Consider the following 20,173-nt stretch of genomic DNA (forward strand, 5'->3'; position numbering starts at 1 on the left):
GAGGTGAGATCATAAACACAGAGGGGGAAAAAAAGATTTTTCTGCACTTTATGTAAATACATATGATGTTAAAAAATTTATTTTTATTGTTTTATTCCACTTGCCAGAAATGCCTTTGACAAGAACCCCAAATCTGGATTGTACATAATACTGAAAATAAAGTTTTGGAGGCCAGCCCTGGTGACGTTTGTAATCCCAACACACTGAAGACAGAGATAGCAGCATCAATGAATTCCAGGCCAGTTTGGGCTATAGAGTGACAGTCTGGCTCAAAGACAACACAAAACAAAAAACAACCCCAAAACCATGACTGGTGAGGTGGCTCAGCAGGTAAAGGTGTTTGCACCAAGCTTGATGACCCGAGTTTGACCAATACGTCCCACACTGTGGACGACAAGTGATTTTGGAAAGTTGTTCTCTAACCTTTACCATGGCACACTCCTGTTATATAAATAAATGTAAAAGCAAACAAACACACGTACACAACCCCACAGGAGCAAGGACGTTCAGTAGGCTGTCTGATCGTTATGACTTTGCAGCGCTGAAATGTTCCACACCTATATTTTAGTGGAGCATAGCCTGTTTTTTTCTCAAGCTTTTGAAAGGATGGTACCTCATTCTTTTCATTCTTTTCTATTTCTCACTCACTGAAATCTCGTCACCGTAAGACTTTCTGTGAAACCACCCCCTGCCAGCTCCTTGTTAACCACACTGCTCGGTGGTCTTTACAGAGGCCATCTTCACGAAGGGACAGTTGCACTAGGCTTTGTTTGTTGCCTGACACAGGCTCTCCCTTTTAAGCACAGGCTGGCTTCTGACTCTCAACCTTTAGGCCAGTGTCTTTAAAGAAGTGTTTTATTGTGTGTGATGAGTGTGCACAAACATGCCGGGTATGGAGACCAGAGACAGATGGAAATCAGAAGCTCTCTCTTTCCTTGTGGGTCCCAGGTTGGAACTCAGGTCAGCAGGTTTTGTTACCTACTGAGCCGCCATGCTAGTGCAGCCACAGCTTGCTGGGTGCCAGAATCACCTGTGTACCACACACTGGCCAGGCTAGAACATTAGGAGAAGGACCCCCCACACACACAAAGATGGGGCTCCTTATGAAGCTCAAGCTGGTTAAAACTCTGAAAATCCACCTGTTTTGACTTTGTTTTTAAACAGGTATATGTCATAGCTTTCCATATTTAATCCCAACTAAATATTCTGGTGCTCCTATTTTATGCTAAGAACAGCACTAAACAGGCATATACAGGGGTGAAATATTTATGTTATCAGATTGGAAGATTTTGGAGCCCCTCTTTTGCTGGTACCCTAAGAGTTGGAGTTCTTTGTCGGCCTTTGGGGAATCCAGCACTAACTGAGTCCTCTATGTGCTGGGCTTTGTTTTAGCTTAAGCTTGTTAACTCTTTCTGGGATTTTATTAGGAATTGGTTTAATTTCGTAGGTTGCTTTGGAGAAGAACTGATATCTTCACTATACTTTTAAAAATACTACTGTACTGGTTCTCCCAATCAGGTTAAATATTTTTCATGAAAATCTTATAATTCGAGTTTACATCTTATAGACATTTTTTATATTGTGTTAACTTATGCTTTAAAAGTTCATATTCTTTGCTGGACATTGTAGCCCATGCCTACAGTTCCATCCATGTGGAGGCTTGGGAGTTCAAGGTCATTTTCAGTTTGAGGTTAGTCTCTGGTACTTGAGTCTCTGATTTCAATACAACAACCAAGAGGTTAATTAATGTTCTTTGGTGCAACTGTAAGGCACTAAAAATGTTTTCAGGCTTTCTCTCTCTCTCTCTCTCTCTCTCTCTCTCTCTCTCTCTCTCTCTCTCTCTCTCTCTGTGTATGTGAACGCACGTGTGTGTTCAGTGAGGGAAGAGAGATGGAGAAATGTACTCTTCAGTAAAGTAAATTTGCTCAATGGTTTTTCTTTACCCTGCTGGCCTAATGTTTATCTTAATATTCAAGTGCTTCTGTTACGTACCTCTGAATATCTTTAACTTGACCTCACATCTAATTGCTAAAACTGAGGTCTCTTACTATGGGGAGGGTCTACTCCTTTGTCACCTGAACACGCATTATTCATTTCATTTCCAGTTCCATTTTCCCTGGAAAATCGTCCTTTCATGGAAGGCATGGTGGCTCATACCTATAATCCAGTGTTTAGGCAGCTGAGGCAGGAGGATGGCTTTAGTCTGAGACCAAACTGGGCTATACAGTGAGTTCCATATCAGCCCAGGCTACAGAGGGAGAACCTGTCTTAGAAAGCAATAAATAAATAGATAGTCTTTTCACTGTCTTTTTTTTTTTTAATCACAAACTACCCTTAATTATTCTCTAAGGAGGTGTGAACTGTTCCTGAGATGCCTCCTCCTAAAAGTCACAGCTGGACATGATGGTGTACCCTTCTAATCCTAACACTCCGGAGGCAGAGGCAGGGCCAGCCTGGTCGACAGAGTGAATTCTAGGAACCCTGTCTCTGCCCCACCCTCCTAGAAACCCTTACATATCTCAACTCTTTTTTTCCTCTAGGCTCTTTTTTTCACTTATTATTATTATGATTATGATTATTATTATTTAAGACAGGGTACTAAAATGTTGGCATAGCTGGCCTGGAACTCCATATGTAGACCAGGTTGGACTTGAACTCAGATCTGCTGGTCTCTTCTAGTCGAGTGTGAGATTAAAGTCCTGAACCCCCACGCCAGGCTTTATTTTTATTTTTCAGAAATGACATCATTATGTAGTCTAGGTTGCCTCCACTTTCTGACCTTCGAACTCTTTGTTTTGACCGCTATCATATTCCACTTAATCATTAATTCAGCCTTTACTTAGCTTTAATCCACGTCTTATCTCCTGGTTACGTCATATCCAGAGACGATGCCCCCAGCATAACTCTGGCTCTCACAGCACCACACACAGGGAAAGCACTATAATTTAATTGCATGAGTGAAGCAAGAGGCAGTAACTTTGGCGATGTGACAGTCACCGCAGAGTTAAAGGAGCTTCGGCATGTACCATCCAGTTCTTATGACTCTTTAACCAGGGGAGAGCCACGTTCCGCACCTCCGTTCCTTCCTTCCTAAAAACTCCAACACCTCTTGCTACCGGGGCTGAGGATGCAGAACTTCACCTACTCCAGACTCTAAACACTGGCTTTCAGGTGGTCAACGTGTCGGCTCAGTGAAGCTGCAGTACCACGTCCTGCCACGAGATGACAGAGCTGCCGGGCACGCCCCCTCTCCTCGATCCTGCCAGAGGTCAAAGGCACCCACCCCCTCTTCTAAACTGTGTGGACAGCTTCAAGTCTTCTGCTGCCCTCGCCTCCAAATGGGCTCCCTTTCTTCCCTTGGAAGATGAACTCCAAGTACCCAGAGGCACACTCCATAATGGTTACCTTAAGTGATTAATAATTGCCAGTCATAACGGATGCACCTTTGTTGCAGGGTTTAAAAGCAGAGTTCTAACAGAACGGTATAATCTTTCTAATCCACTTTAGACTGCTCCTTAGTTCTTTTGCCAACTAAAAAAGCCCCCCTAGGCAGTGCCCACATCGATGTACCTCAACATACTGCCTTGAGAAGGGCTAGAGTCCCTGCTTCAGCACATTGCAAAAGGCATGTTTGGAGGGGTAAATTCTTCCTACTTAGGACTCTGGCCCACGGGGCCGTCCACTCGAAGTGTGCTTTTTCATCATGAATCTCATCTTCGTTATGTGATAGCCACGTGAGGCTTCCTTAGAAGCAGCAGCTTCGTGCGCAAATGCTAAAAGAACACGGAATAAAGCTTCGATTGTCTGAGTCAGCGGCTGAGAGTCCCGGGTTGTCGCCACCTCAGGTCTCCAGTTTTCCGAAGTATGTAGTGTTTCAAAACAAAGCTACTTTGAAGAGGGGGGAAACCACGAGAGACTTGGGAGTGAAGCCAGCTAGGTCTCGCATCTCTGAGAGAAAGTGAACTCTGCTGTGACTTAAATAAAAACGATGGTGTACTACCGATGTAGGAAACAGTTTATGTGTATGGGGGTTTTGCCTGCACGCGTGTCCGTGCACCAAGTGCCCGCTCGGTGTCCATGGAGGCCAGTAGAGGGCATCGCATCCCCTGGAACTGGAGTCACATATGGTTGTGTGCTGCCACGTGGGCGCTAGGAATGAGAAGTCACTTTTCGAGTTTTTATTACATTTTATTAATTTGGGGGTAGGGTGGACTGGGGTGGCCTAAGTGTTCTGAGGTCACCTTTCAAAGGCGCTTCTGTCCACGCGTTGAGCCATCTCGAGGGCCCGCAGAAAAGATTTTGAAAAACTGTTGGCTGCAATTTACCGTAAAAAGAGGCAGTCGTGTAGGGCCTTCCCTTTCAAGGACGAAGGCGTAGGCGAACGTCTGCCAACACGTGTGCGTGCAGTTTTCCTTAGAGTACCTGCGACTTCCCTCTCAAGAGAAGAGCCCTGGATTTTGGATTCCAGAACCTTCTTACCAAGCGACGGCCCCAGTCTCGGATCACAGTGATTTCGTTGCACGAGCGTGGGGCGTTTAGGGAGCTATCCCCGCGCGGGCGGGCGGGAGGGCGGACTGCGGACCCGCGCTCGAGGGCCGCGAACCCGAAGCGACGAGAAGTGCGCACGCGCGCGCAGCAAGAAGCCGAGACCGCGGGCGAGCGACCTGCCTCGGAGCGGACGGTCGGTCGGTCGGTCGGGAACGTGACCTGCGCCCTCCGCCCGGAGCCTCCCGAGCGGCCGCGTCGCGGGGACGAGCGCTGAGGGGCGGGCGACGCGCGGCCCCGCCCGGCGCCCCCGCCCCCCGCCCTGCCCTCGCCTGTCTCCTCCTTTCCCCCCGGGCTCCGCTGAGTTCATTCACTGGGATTGGTTTCAAGTGACGCCATCTCTTTATTTTTAAACCAATGACCTCATCCGCGCTTGAAGTTTCCTGACCAGCGACTCTTTCTCTCTCCCCAACCCCCACCCTGCCCCCCCGTCCCCTTCTGCGGGTATCACCGTTTGGGGGGGCTTCCATCCCATTTTCCACCATTTATTCTCCCCCTCTCCGCTTTTTCCCGCGCGAACCCCCAACTTTACCTCCTCAACTCCTTCATCCCTGTCATTTTTTTTTTTTTCCCTTTCCCTTCTCTCCTTTTCGGGGGGCGGTGGAAGAGAAAGTGAAGAAAAGTTGCAAACGCCCGGGCTCTCGCTAAGCTCTCCGCCCACCCCTCAGAGTGGAAGCCGCGGCGGCGAGGAGGACGCGCGAGCGAGTGAGCGAGGAGCGAGCGACGGCCGGGCGGGCGAAGCGGTGACAACGCTCGCTGCCCTCCGAGCGAGCCTGGAGCCCGGCGGCCCCTCAAGTAAGTGTGCGCGGCGGGCCGCGGGCTGGCGGGGAGACGCGTCCGCACCTCGTGCCGGCTGCTCCCCGCGGCCCGGAGCCCCGAGCCTTGGCGGCGGCGGCGACGAGGGGTGTGTAGGCCGCGCTGGGGGTCGGGCCGAGCCGCGCGCCGGGACGCACGGGCGCTCGGGGTCCCCCGCACCCCAGCCTGGGCGAGCCGGGTCGGGTCGAGCTGCCGGGCGCTGGGCACGGGCACCTGGGCGGGCGAAGCTGCTCACTTCCAGACTGTTACACAACACGCCTGCCAAGTGGGGCCCCGGCCTGACTGTTTCCATGATCCTCGATTCACCTTGGGTGGAGGCGGCCAGGCCACCTGGGGAGTGACGGTGGCGCTTCCTCAAACTCACCCCCCCAAAACAAAACCCACCCCCCAAATCTCAAGTTTCATTCTGGGACTCCCGTCGTCGCGCTGGGGGGAAACGGTGGTGCGGCGGTGACTTCTTTATTTACAGTAGCTGTAAAATGTGAGACAATAATAACAGTAATAATAAAAAAAAAGAAAACAAAAACGGGGAGACAACGGACGGTCTGTGGATCGTGTCGTTTCACGCAAGAAAAATCACTCTGGGGGACGTGTATGCAAACTTAAAGAGCGGGTGCTGGCTTCGTTTCCTACAGAAAGCTGATAATAAACTCGGGGAAAGTACAAGGAGATCTTAAAATGAATGGCTACTGTCGAATTCGAAAGAACTTTCTTAAGCGTCTGTTGCAAAGCTCCTTGGTGTTTTGAAGTCCTGGGTGTCTCAGATTGTTGGGAGAACGCACACCTCTAATCAGCCCGTGATTAGAGAGGAAAAACCTGTTGCATAATCGCATTTGCTGTGGGGTTGGCGGTGCCTTCCCCTGGAACCAAGAGGGAGTGAGTTGAGATGAGAGTTTTAAAACCTCGGAAGTTTTTATTTACCCAGTGCTCTGGCTGCCACTTTGCTTTAAAAGATTGTAAGTAAATACTGTGCTCTTAGAACGGAATCAAACCTATCAAACCTGTTTTGAAAATGATCAGGTATGTTTCTTGTCTCTGTGTGTGTGTGTGTGTGTGCGCGCGCGCTTGCGCGTGTGTGTGAGCGTGTATTATGCATGTGTGCGTTTGTAAGTGTGATTTGCCATCCATAAAAGACTTTCTAACCATTTGGGAAATGGTTAGACTGTCGGGAAAAAGCCTCTTGTGGCTCAGGCAGTTGACAACTGCTTCCTCAAAAGACCTACACCTTTTCATCTCCCCTGCGAAGAGACTTTTAAAGGTAAAATATCAAGAGAAGAATTTTTAAAAGCCTAACAGTTAAGCTAATTGCTTTTTAAATTACTTGACAATCACATATATTGCTGAGCACAGTTTGGGAGGCTGTAATTAAGATTTGTAGAATTCTGTATTTGGTGAAGGCCAGCAATGTGGAGAAGTAAATTGAAAACTGAAGTATTTGTGGCTTTGTGTGTTTTAGTCAAACTATGATTAGGCACTGCAAAAGGATTTTGTCTGTGTTTTAAGAATAATTTACTGTGTTTGAAGACGATGCGGGAAGTTGCTATTTTTTGTTAACATTTACCATCTTGCACCAATTCAGGCTGATTAACTGCAACTTGAATTAGTTTTTAGGTGCAGTAATTTGTGTTTATCAGAGTTCCACAAGGAGAGAAAATTAGAAATAACTTTAGAGTTTTAGTAATTAGTGAATAAGTTGATGTTTAATAAGTATAAAGTGTTGGCAACGATATTTACAGTTTTTCTGTTTTGTCTTGTTTTAATCTCAGGTATGTCAGCAACTCAAATGAAATACGTGACTTTAAAATGTGTTGACTTTTACTTCAGTGTTTCAGATGGTAAATTATAATGGACAGGGCCAGGAACAGAGGTGCACAGTCTCCCCGCTCCCCTACTGTGTTCAGTTTGGAAGCTCTTGTCCTTTGGTTAAGGTTGATGAATGTAATTGAGTACCTATAAAATTTAAATGTTAATATGAAATTAACCAGAGAACCCCCTGGTCTGCTTGGTCAAAGATTTATTTAGTTATAGTGATTGAGAAGGGGCAAAAAGGAAGAGCCTGGTAACCTCTTCCCACCCCCTTATTCCACATTAAAAATTTATTTCTGGAATGGAAAAGAGGAGGCTGAGGCCAGCAGGTTCAGAGCAGGTACGGACTGGAGTCAGGTGAGGCCCGAGATGTAAACTCATGTTCCCCCCACCTTATGAAAAAAAAAAAAAGTAGGTGGGCTTTGGCTAGAGTTAAGAGAAGGGCAGGAATGATGTTAGGGTTTTAAAATACGTTTTTTTTCTATACCTGCCTGAATTAGGAAATTGAATTTCATAGGATTTTCATTATATGAATTTTATGTATTGAAAAGCCAGTTTATGTAAATATTCATTGTTAAGCCTTTTCTATTTTCAACCAATCATAAAGCCCCGCCAAATATAACTTGTTATAATTTAGCAGTGTATTTTATCCTGGAGTCTCATGTGTTCCTGGAATTTCCAACAGACAGTTTTCTGTTGTGTCTTACCTGAATCGACTTCAGTGCTGTTTAAATGCTTTGAGTTCTCAAACAGAAGATACCATGACTTGAAGTAGATTAATACAGGGAAATCTCACCTGGATTAAAATCCCCCCAAAAGATAACCAAGGGTTATAGAAAACGAGTTTTATGACATATTTGAACAGATTGAACATGGTAAAAGGGCGTCATAGGAAACACACTTGGTGCTTTGCTGGCTCTACAGCGGTAGCTACATCAGATGTAGAAGTGAGACTGATATCTGCCATCATAAAAGAAAAATTTTTCTAGTGTTGGCTTAAGCAAAATCATAAAGTAAATCTTGCCCAAAGCGACATGTATTTCAAAGCCAGACGTCATTTCCCCCTGATGACTTGTGTAATCTGTTATTTTTATACATTTCTTTCATTCACACAGATAGATGGTTGGCCTTGTGAAGGGAGGGAGAGTCGTGAAGGCTGGCAGAAGGTAAAGAAGCAGGGTTACACTTTAAGAAGAGGGTCATTCTCTTACACAGACTGATGGAGATAGGAGGGTAGAAAATTTTTTTTTTCTTTTTCGAGACAGGGTTTCTCTGTGGTTTTGAAGCCTGTCCTGGAACTAGCTCTTGTAGACCAGGCTGGTCTCGAACTCACAGAGATCCGCCTGCCTCTGCCTCCCAAGTGCTGGGATTAAAGGCGTGAGCCACCACCACCCGGCAGGAGGGTAAAAATTTAATCAAATGTATGACCGGAGAAAACGAGGAATTCAAAAGAAGAATCTGCGGCAGATTACTGAGGGCAGGCACACACAAAAATAAAAGCTTGCCAGGGTATGACCAGCATAGGAGGAAATGGGATACATCTTGGCATGAGAGGAAAGAGGCATAAGTGGAAAACTACCCCTTGGTACTTCAACAACAAGAAGAGAATAATAAAATGTCACCTCCTTCCTGATGTGTATTAGTTAATTACGTGGTCTCATATCATCACAAAGTCAGGTTTTTTTTTTTTGTTACATTAAAAAATACAGTCTAGGCGTGAGGGATTGGATTATGATGATTACACAGCTCTATGAAAACATAAAACTTAATTCCCAGAGAAACATTTAAAGTAGAAGGACCCACTACAGTTTTATATCCCATTTTGAACTGGGAGAGATAAATCATAAAATGTTGACGTTATTAAGTGAATTTCCAAATAAACTTACATGCAAATTTATTAAAAGCATGCTATTTATTTTGTTTTGTCATTCAATTTTGAAGCAGCTTTGTAGCTATGGCTGGCCTGGAATTCACTGTTTAGATCTGGCTGACCCACACTCAGAGACATCTGTCAGCCTCTGCCTCCAGAGTGCTGGATTTAAAGGTGTGCACTGCTGTGTCCCTGGATAAGACACCCTATTTACATGGATACCCAGGTCTATTCCCTTAAGGAGAGAAAGGTTATAAGAATGCTAAGTTGCACTGTGCATGTGCGCGCACACACACGTGTTCATGCATGCAGAGAGAAAATGTTCTTAGTTGGTAAAGACCAGCTTCACTGTGTAAGGAGAAAAGAGATTGGAAGGTTCAGAGATAATAGATTTTGACACTGATGTTAATAGGTGGCCGTGTGTGTACTGTGTGCTGAGGAAGGGAACTAGAGGGATTGAGGACTAACTGTTCATCATCTGCTTATTCAGCAAATTTATGACTGAATTCTGTGAACTGAAAATAAGGCTTTGCCCTTGTGAAACTTATGTCTGATGGAGGAAGACAGTAGGACAGCAGTAAGTCCTGCCAGGTGCCTGGCAATAAAACAAAGATTAAGGAAGTCCCTAGTTACTCTTCTGTTACCCTTTTAATCAGTTAGTTTATTTATTCATACTGGTTCCCTGTGTCAATAACCTTGAACTTCTGATCTTTCCGCCCCCACCTCCCAAGAGCTGGGATTACAAGCCTTCACCATCCATCCCTCCCTGGGTGGTGCTAGGCTTCAAACAAGTGAGGCAAACACTTCACCAATTGAGGTGTATATTTATCTCATCCACAGTTATTTTGAGTAATTTATTTTGATTATGATATTATAATGATTTTTTGAGAGGTTTTCGTTATAGCTTAGGGTGGTCTAAAACTCAGTATGAAGCTGAGGATGGCCTTGAACTTGTGATCCTGTACCTTTGAAGTACTGGGATTACAGGTGTTGTCCCCATAGGTTTCCTTTCCCCCTCTTTTAAAAAAGATAATGTTAAAATGCTATAGCCCAGGCTAGCTTGAAGCTCAGTATGTAACCCAGGCTGGTCTTGAAGCTGGCTTTGAACTCACGGCAAAATCCCTCAGCCTCTGGAATACTGGGATCATAGGCACAAGCCCACCACATCACTGCATTTTGCCTAAGCATTCGATAAGAAACATATTGCATCTCTTGTCCCACTTTTTTACAATTTTAAAATTTGGGTAAGAATTGAAATTGAGATAAAGAATTGAAATAAAGAATATTATAACGTATCCCCCTCTTTTTAAAAGAAAGTTTGTGTATGTGTGTGCATTTGTGTGAATGTACGCTATGTGTACAGGTGACTGAAAAGGCCAGAAGAGGGCCTTAGGTTCCCAGGAGCTGGAGTTCGGAGTTGGAGTTACATTAGGGGGGGCTGTGAGCCATGAGGCATGGGTGCTGGGAACTTATCTCCAGTTCCCTGCAAGAGCAGAACATACCCTTAACTATGGAACCATGTCTCTAGCTCTCCATAAAGTTTCTACTGTGTATCTCTCTGAAGAAGAATATGTTTCAAAAGTTACTCTCTGTGTACTTAACCAGTGTTTCTCAATGTCATGTTCGGGCACATTATAGATAAGTATTTGAAAGAAACTTTTATGGCAAGAAGGGAAAAATTTTTATTTTAGACAGGTTCTCATTGTGTCATTTTGGCTGGTCTGACCTGGAACTTGCTATGTAGTCCAGGCTGTTCTCAAACTTGCAGCCGTCCTCTGGCCCCTGCCTCTCTACTGCTGGGCTTGTAGGTATAAGCCGCCACACTAGGCAAGTGTTTCTTTGATTTTTCTCTTGAACTACTTCAGTTAGAAAAGATTTGTGGATATAAATGCTGGGGATCTGTAGTTTGTGTGAACAAAGTTAACCTGAGATAGCCTATTGGGTAAAGGCATGGTGGTTCCAAATACGTGTAAACCTGGGAACCTGAGTTAGTTAGAGCCCCAGAGCCCACGAAAAGGTGGAAGGAGGGAGCCCACTCCACAAAGTTGTCCCCTGATCTCCATGCACACCATGACATGCAAGCCTGAACTCTGCTCGCGCACGCACCAGTTAAAACAACCTGACTTGCTGCCTTGAAAATATTTGCCTAGGCCGGGCGGTGGTGGCGCACGCCTTTAATCCCAGCACTCGGGAGGCAAAGGCAGGCGGATCTCTGGGAGTTCGAGGCCAGCCTGGTCTACAAGAGCTAGTTCCGGGACGGGCACCAAAGCTACAGAGAAACCCTGTCTCGAAAAACCAAAAGAAAAAAAAAAAGAAGAAAATATTTGCCTAGTATCTCTGTATGATAGTGGTAGTTGATTGGTACAGTTTATAGGAAAAAGGTTCACCATATATGTTTTGAAAAAGCAAGGTAATTAATAGAGAACTCACAGCCTAGGATAGTACAGTACCTGGCACTGTAATCTTTATAAACACTTGCTGACTCCATTGAATTTTTGCCTTGTTGCTGACCTGACCTCCTCCTTTCTGAAATGGCGGGTGGTTGACTGTTGTCACCTTTCAATTCTTGTCACCTCTGTCTCACCAAGCAGCTGACTCTTCTAGTCTCTCCTCAGAATGTTCGTGTGTATGTCACATGGTGACCTAGTTTATAGTGTGTTTGATCTTGCGATTCTTGTTTTTGTGACTTGGTTGGTGGAAGAGCACACGCAGGAAGATAGTTCTTAGCTTTGTGAACTGTATATGATCTATGAAACATGGACACGGTATGGTACCTTTTCCGTCTTAGCTAGCTCTAGTTAAAAATGTTGATTCATTTAAAAAACAGCTGGTAAGACTGCTGCATTGATACACAAATCAACCAAAATAAAGACTTTTTGAGACATTTAGGAAACTTGGCCCTAGAATTCTGTATGGTATCATTATGTTAAACTATGGTCAGTTAAAGATAAATCTAGAAGTCTATGCATGATTCTTGTTTTGAAAATTTCAGGATAGGCACAACTGCAAGTATGGATAAATGAAACAATTTAATATTGTTGAAGCTTGGTAATGTGTCCTTTGGAGTTTATTCTTTTCCGTCTATTTGCATGTATTGGAAATACACATAATAATGTGTTGAAGTATATATTACCAATTATCACTGTGGAGAATAAAATATAATAAAATTAAATGTTTTGGGCCATACTTGAGAATCCCAGGTATGGACTGACCATTATCCATCATCTTGGCCAGTATTTAAAAGAACTTGCTTCAAATTTGGCTCAAAACAAACAAAAAAAGATGTTTTAGCATTTGAAATAATTGGAAAATGGGGAAATTTTTATAGAAAGATAAGCGAGCTTAAAATTCAACTTTGGCATCTTGCAGGAATATCTTATAGTTTATAGTATGTGATTTGACATATTGTGATTTTTATTAGGAATTTTCTATTTTGTAGATGAAGAAACTAAGGCCTTGGAGACAGATCCCGAGTACTCTAGTTAAATCATAAAGTAAGAAGTATTGCTAGAATTGGAGTTAATATTCTGATATTTTGTATATGTATAAATACAAAGACGCCTTTTTTCTGGAATATTATAATTTATTTTATTTATTTGTTTGTTTTGTTTTACATCCCAACTTTTCCTTCCCTCCCTCCTTTCCTTCCACCCCCTTCCTCCCTTCTGCCCTGCCCCCCTCAACCCACCCTTCCTCTGTATTTGCTCAGAAAGGGGTGGGTCTCCAGTGGGCTTCAGCACAGCATGGCCTGTCAAGCTGCCATACGACCAAGCACCTTCCTCTGTGTTCAGGCTGGACAAGGCAATCCAGCATGAGTAATAGGTTCCCAAGAGCCAGTCAAAGCACAGGGGACAGACAGCCCTGCTCCCGTTGCTGGGAATCCCACATATAGACCAAGCTACCCAACTGTCACATATATGCAAGAGACTTAGGTTGGTCCCATGCAGGCTCCCTGTTGTTGGTTCAGACTCTGTGAGTTCCTATGAGCTGCGGTAGTGGTTTCTGTGGGTTTTTCTGCAATATCCCCGATGTCCTCTGGCACCTACAATCCCTCCTCCCTCTCATCAGCAGTATTCCCCTAGTAGGGCCCAGTATTGGGCCATGGGTCTCTGAATCTGCCTCCATCAGTGACTGGGTGAAGGCTCTTCAGTGACAATTGTGATAGTCACAATCCTATCACAGGGGATGGCCAGTTCAGGCTATGCTTCCACTGCTGCCAGCAGTCTCAGCTGAGGCCATCCTTGTAGACTTGGGAGGTTTCCCTTGCCTCAGGCTTCTACCCAACTCTGCAGAGCCCTCTTTCCAATCACCTCGCTCAGCACTGCCCCCACTCCAGGCTCCTCATTCCAAGCCTACCCTCCCTAGTCCAACTAGGGAATCTCCTCTATTTCCCCTTCCCAGGGAGATCCATGTGTCACCCATTGGGCCTGCCTTGTTACCTAGCCTCTCTGGGTCTGTGGATTGTAGCATGGTTATCCAATACTTTACAGTTAATATCCCCTTATAAGTGAGTACAGACCATGTTTTTAAAAATCTGATCTTTGTTACGGAATATTAGTTTAACTATGTAAAGGTGTGTTACATTTGTTTATGCTGCATTTGTTTAATTATGTAAAGGTGTGTTGCTTTTGTTTATACTGCATGTTTAATTATGTAAAGATGTGTTGCTGTGTTACTTTGCCTGCCTAAGGCACCTGATTGGTCTAATAAAAGGCTGAATGGCCAATAGCTAGGCAGTAGAGGGATAGGCGGTGCTGGTGGGTAGAGGGATTAAATAGGAGGAGAAATCTAGGCTGGAGGGGAGAACGAGAGGGAAATGCTCAGAGCCAGGCAGCCACTAGCCAGACAGAGTGAAAGAGAGATCAAAAGCCCTGAGGCAAAATGTAGATGGAGAAGCAGGTTGATTTAAGTTATAGTGGGACAAGCATGAGATAAGGTATTAATATAAGCATTTATAACTGATATTAAGTCTCTGTGTCATGGTTTAGTAGTTGGTTGGTTGCCCAAAAGAAAGCTTATTACAGATCTTTTTGGGGTTTTTTTTTCAAAACAGCATTTCTCTGCTTGGTTGTCCTGGAACTCGCTTTGTAGACTAGGCAGGCCTCAGACTCACAGAGATCCTCCTGCCTCTGCTTCCTGAGTGCCACCACTGCTCAGCACAAAGATGGGTCTGCTTTGTAGTGCAGGCTGGCCGTGAGCCTGTGATTGACTGCTGCTTGTTTCCCTTGTGTGCTGGGATTATAGGTGCATGTGCCTCCATGCTCAACTCAGTACTCTGTTATTTTCTTTTTGGGGAGGGACAGTATGGTGCTATAAACCAGTGTTTTTCAGACATATTAGTCTTAAGACACTTTTATACTCTTAAAAATTGAGTACTACTAGTATCTTTTGTGAACTATGATAGGAAATTAAAATATTTATTAATACTAACGGTTAACATTAAAATGATGTGAAAAACTAAATTTTGTTTCCAAATCTAGTGGAAAATGTAGTATTATTTTTCATTTTGCTATTTAATGTACTGACTGACAGAATAGAATATAGAATGGCTCAGTTTGCATAACTATAACTTCTAAATTCAGTATCTGACCTGCTGTTTCAGTTAAGAGTATAAAGACAATCAGGCTACACTCAAATACACAGTTGAAAAAGATGGACTGTTTAATTGTCTTTTTAATAAATATGGATGTTAAAGATTAGCTGAACTGTTGAATCTGAGATGACATGGATTTTTTTTATTCTGTAATATTAAATATCTATTAGTTGAGCTTGTGATTCTTGTGAATTTTTGATCGCTGTCTCATTTGCATGGTCATTTGGAGGGTAATGATTGCTGAGTTTTACTGACTGGTCACTCAGAATTCACATTCGATTATACAGTATTAAACAAGCACTACTCCTCTATATGAAATCTGAAGGAGTTGGGATTTTGGTAGTGAATTTATTTACCAGAATTCTGAACTTTATTATTGGCTATCAGTATTGTCGGTTTTGGAGAGGCTTCACTTCATTCATTTTGGAAAAAATGAATTACTCCAGTTGTCTGCAAGTTACTCTTTAAATCAGAATAGAATTCTTTGAGAAACACTCAAAGCTCACTTTCCCTGAAGACAGCATTGTACTTAGGTGTGCAGTGGAAGTGCTCTGTGTTCTCATTTCAGTACGCAAAACTTTAAGGCGCATTGTGCTCATATGTGCCCTTACACATGTCCATACTCATTTTATGTGCGTTGTTGTTTCTGCCTGTATGTATGTCTGTGTGAGGGCGTCAGATCTTGGAGTTAGAGACAATTGTTAGCTGCCACATGGAAGCTGGGAATGGAACCTGGGTCCTCTGGAAGAGCAGTCAGTGCTCTTAACCACTGAACTGTCTCTCCAGCCCCATACTTATTTTTTTATCCATATTTAAATTAGTGATTTCTCTTGAGTGACAGGAGGGTGGAGAGGATCACATCCTTTAGTGTTTCTTGTTCTGTTCAACTGAGAGGGAGGCTGTCGATTTTAATTTTCCCAAGAACCCTAAGGGATAACTGAAAACAGACATTACAAAGAGAAAATTATGAGCTAAGAGTGGATATTCATATCTCTTACTTACTCTGCTGTAGTCCTGGGTTGTGGTCAGAGAATGGACTGCGTATTGAAGGAAAGGGCTAGTGGAAGACTGCAGGGTATGCAGGCAACAGTACAGGAATGGGTGTAGCGAGAGTCAGAGGTAAACATCAAAACAGGTTACCAGTACTCAAATTCTGTCATATCCCATGTATTCAGTAACAGCTGGGGACTCAGCAGTGTCACGAGTGTGAAGAGGTTGAAGAGTTAGGCTATATGTAGACCGCCTCGACGGGTTACTCTGTCTAGGGTTTGTAACCCGCCTGGCTGGCCAGTTATTCCAGGGTCACGGAGAGGCACCACCTGAAAGGCATAGGCTGATGAGAGGAAGGAGGCTAAGCGTATTTGTCAAAGCCTCCGTTTATTAGGGTCATGGTTACAGCTTATATAGCCCCTGAATGGGGAGCTTGGGGGCTGGGGCACGGGGTCTTGCCACGTGGTCCACGCCCGTTACGTAAACCAAGAGGTTACGATGGGTCAGGTCATGATTCCTTGGTCGGGAAGTCACAAGGTGACCCCACCTAGTACTCTAGATAGTTTGGAATGTGAGGCAGGTTCTGCTAACAGATAGCTCTCAATTAACAGTTAATTTGGGTGTGAGATAGGCTTGGTCAATAAGACTATTCTCAATACAATTGGGAAGTAGAGCTCTCTGCAAAAACTCCTCAAGGCGGTGCTTCCTGTAAATTTTGGGGGGACACGGCTCCTGACAGCTATAGTCGTCTGTGTCTGCAGATATTAACTGGGCAAAGTTGGCCTACAAGCATGCTGATGATACAGCTATCTGGTGTAGGCTGATGATCCTGCGCCGTGATGCTATGCTGGATTTTCTGGAATGGAAGGCTAGACAACTTCTCCACAATGGCAGCTTTCCCCTGCAACTGCTGTCCTTCCCACGTAAGTCATGATGCATCAGTGTAAATTGCGCCTAGTTGGGTTCTGTCGTTATCAAATAATTGGTAGTAATGCTGAATAAAGCTGGATCCAATCTGCTTCCAAATTGGCTTGTCTCCCATCCTGGAGAGTCACCCACCTCACCAAGACCCGTGGGGCTGGCACGATGGCGGCAGCGGCCAAGACTGAAGTTCTTTAAAGTTGTTTTAGCTTTTGATAGTTGTTCATTACTTTTCTAAATTTTCCTTGAAAATTAAAAAGTAATTAAACTTAAATTAATTTTGTGATGTGTTGCATGCTATTGCAAGTGCTGTACCACTAAGCTATAACTCAGCCTCTATGTCTTTATTTTAGGAAAGATGTGTGGGTATAGTTTATACATACCTTCAGTTCAGACTTCTAAAGAAATGTCTTCAGCTATTTTAGGCACTGTTGTGGGAAACCTGGTCCTCTCTGGCCTTCTGTTGCACATTTGTTATTTGATGATAGCATTCACGCTGCATGTTTGCTTGGACAGGGTAAAAGAGCAGCCACTGACAGGTGGTCCCTCTGCATTGTATTAAAGACTGCACCTCAGGTATCATGAAGTGCTTCTATTTCATAGACTAAAATCTGGTTCTTTACATGGAGTTTTGTCAAAAGTTGTATTAACTCAGATACACAATGAGTTGAAAATCTTATTCTCAATTCTAGTATGTTGTGAAACACTGCTGTTTCTGAGTGTTTGTTAAAATAAGCCCCAAACAACTAATCATATACTTAAACCAAGTCTATAGATGTACATTTTACTTATGCTTGTGCCTTTCTTTTTGTGGTGTTGAGGATTGTTCCCAGAACCTTCCAACATAGGCCTGTGTTCTACCAGTATGTTTTACCTCATCCATACTCTTCCTCTTCCCCCTTCCTCTTCCTCCTCTTTTTCTTCTTTTTCTTTTGTGGAGACACGATCTCTGTGTGTAAGTCTGGCCAGCTTTGAACTACTATGTTACAGGAGTGTGTTACCAGACTTTGGGATTCTTCTGCCTCAGCATCCTGAGTAGCTGTAATTCCAGGCAAGTACTACATCTGGTTCCCTGATATATTTTGTTTGTGATTTATTGGTATTGGGAAAACTTTAGGATGTGTGCCATTAACTTAAATATTTAAGAACCAAAAAATTTTGCAATTTGAGTTGCATTTTTCAGAATAAGCTGTGTATTTACTTAACGGCTGCTTTAAATGGTGTGAGGAGGTATCTAACTCCATCACCACCTAGTTTCTAAATGCTGCCCAGAAACTCCACTGATGAAGAACCTTTAAGTGTGTGATTAAAGCAACAATTTACATTTTTGCCCATAAATGATTTAAGAATCTTGTTAATATGAATATTCATAAAGTTGATATTTACAGCTTCTTAGTTTTTAATAACAACAAAAGTCATATATTGTGGAAAATCCCATTCTCTCAACTTCCCTGCAGCCCCTGTGAATGACAGACTCAAATTTTTTTGTGGCAAATACATGGTCATCCTCTGTACATGGTAAGTTCTAGATCAGCCTGAACTACATGAGACACTCTCTTAAAAAACAAGACATTCTGACTGTAGTCACTAACAACATATGTGTGTGGGGGAAAGGACTTACTGTTTGCTCTTACTGATTGAAAATGTGTTCCTGCTGTTACAAATAGAAGAGCAATGAACATAGCTCATGTCTCTATGAATAGAGACACACAAATGTCTCTGTGGTAGGCTGTGCCCCAAGAGTGGTATAGCAGCATGTAATGTATTTTGATCAAGTCTGTCCCCAAATCACTCCCCTCCAATCCCTCCTGTATCCTCACCACCAACCACTATTTCCTCCTAATTTCATGTGTTTTTTTTTCTCTCTCTTTTAAGCTACAGAGTCTATTTAATGCTGGCAGTATGGGTTTGGGTGTAGGACTATCTGCTAGAGTGTGAGTAGCTTCTGAGGGGCCATATCGCAGATTCCCTCTCTTCCAGCAGCCACCATTGCCATGTAGTACTAGATTCTTGTACGTTTTTAGATCTCCAACACTCTGTTACTGACATTCTGTTCTAGGCTTCATATCTGACTAAGGAACTCTGTAGAACTTTCTCCATCATTATTTCATGCTAGGGTTTGTGGTGTGTACCTTTAATTAGAGCAGTGCTTCTTCACCTTCCTAGTGCTGTGACCCATTTAATACAGCTCTCATGTTGTCATGACCCAACCATAGCATTATTTTCATTGGTATTTCATAACTGTAGTTTTGCTGCTGTTATGAATCGTAATGTAAATATCTGATGTGTGACCCCTGTGAAAGTGTCATTCACCAAGTTGAGATTCTGAGTTATAGAGATACTTGTTAGGAAGGCACATACCCAAACATTTTTGGCACCGAGAAGTAGTCTGTAGACTAAAAAGCCTGAGGTCTTGACAGTCAGCTACTTTCCTATCTACTATTACAGGATGACCAACTCTCAACAGCTTAGACCATTAGCCTACCTTATTAAGCCTTTCAATAAAGTAAACTCATTTTCATAAGTTTTGTTATTTTCCCTCCTTTATGGTTATGCCTCGAGGCAGACATTGCTGCCTAGAAATAACATTATTTTAATCTTGTAAGCTAACAATTAAAGTTAGCTTTTCCCCCTCTTGTGTTTGTAGTTGTGTTAGGGTATGACAACTGTGTATCTTGTCTGAGGAAAACAACTATCCTTTTTTCCCCTCTTTAAGTCGCTTACCAATAAGACTGAAAAATCTGACTGCCTCCTGAAGGTGGATTGTGCTAACTGGTTTCTTGTAGAAAGCAGGAGGCCTTCAGGGATAAGCCAAAGATAATTATCTCCAAAGTTAATAACTTCTTTCTGATCAGTGATGTTCTCAGTCCCCCATGCTTCTTTTGGCCAGTTTGTGTGGTACTTTAAGGAGTTGAAGGAGGAGAATCTCATGGACTCTGCTTCTGAGCATTGTCTCTGGTCTTTTTTTTTTTTTTTTTTTCTTCATTTCTACTCCCTTCACCCCCCAAGATAGTTTCTCTGTGTAGCTCTGGCTGTCCTGGAACTCGCTCTGTAGACCAGGACAGCACTGAACTCAGAGATCAGCCTGCTCCTGCTTCCCCGATGCATGCCACCATTGCTCAGCTTCATTTCCACTTTTAATGGTGTCATAATAGTTCTACATATATATTTCATTCCTCCTGTGGATTAAGAAGTCGTGTCCTCCAACAGTGCTTGAGGAAAAAACTTTACACAGGATAAATGCTCAAAAATTACTGGATTCGTGAGTGAACCTTGTGTTAGATCCACCGTGTGAGGGAAATAGTGGACTAGCATTTCCTAGAGTGAATTCTGTTGTATGTTACAAGGTATGCTATGAGTGAAAACTGACAAGAAGGGTAGGGATGCCCCTTAATGTAATGTAGACTGGCTGGCTGGCGGCTCAAATACTGGTTTTCTTCATCATCTCATGGTAACTGGATCAGATCAGAGGGAGGAATTCCGAGGGCCTCCATGGCCCCGTGAAGGTAATGGGCTCACAGTACTGGGATATTTCTGAGGGGAGTAAATCTCTAATTTGAATTCTTACACTGAGCTCTGTGGTGCCTCCTTCCAACTTTTGAAAACATTTCGTTGTTACATCTGTATCTAGT

At 43.5% G+C, this 20,173-nt stretch overlaps 1 protein-coding gene across 1 annotated transcript in view; it reads left to right on the forward strand.

The window, feature by feature from the left end:
- The first annotated feature begins 4,831 nt into the window (after window positions 1-4,831).
- Window positions 4,832-20,173, forward strand: part of Dusp16 (dual specificity phosphatase 16) — an 86,501-nt gene continuing 71,159 nt past the window's right edge. Inside the window, exon 1 of the mRNA XM_057771207.1 lies at window positions 4,832-5,340. The gene's annotated coding sequence lies outside the window, so the exon portion shown is untranslated. The remainder of the gene's footprint in view (window positions 5,341-20,173) is intronic.

Source organism: Chionomys nivalis, chromosome 1 (assembly GCF_950005125.1).
Source record: "Chionomys nivalis chromosome 1, mChiNiv1.1, whole genome shotgun sequence".
Classification (NCBI taxonomy): Eukaryota; Metazoa; Chordata; class Mammalia; order Rodentia; family Cricetidae; genus Chionomys; species Chionomys nivalis.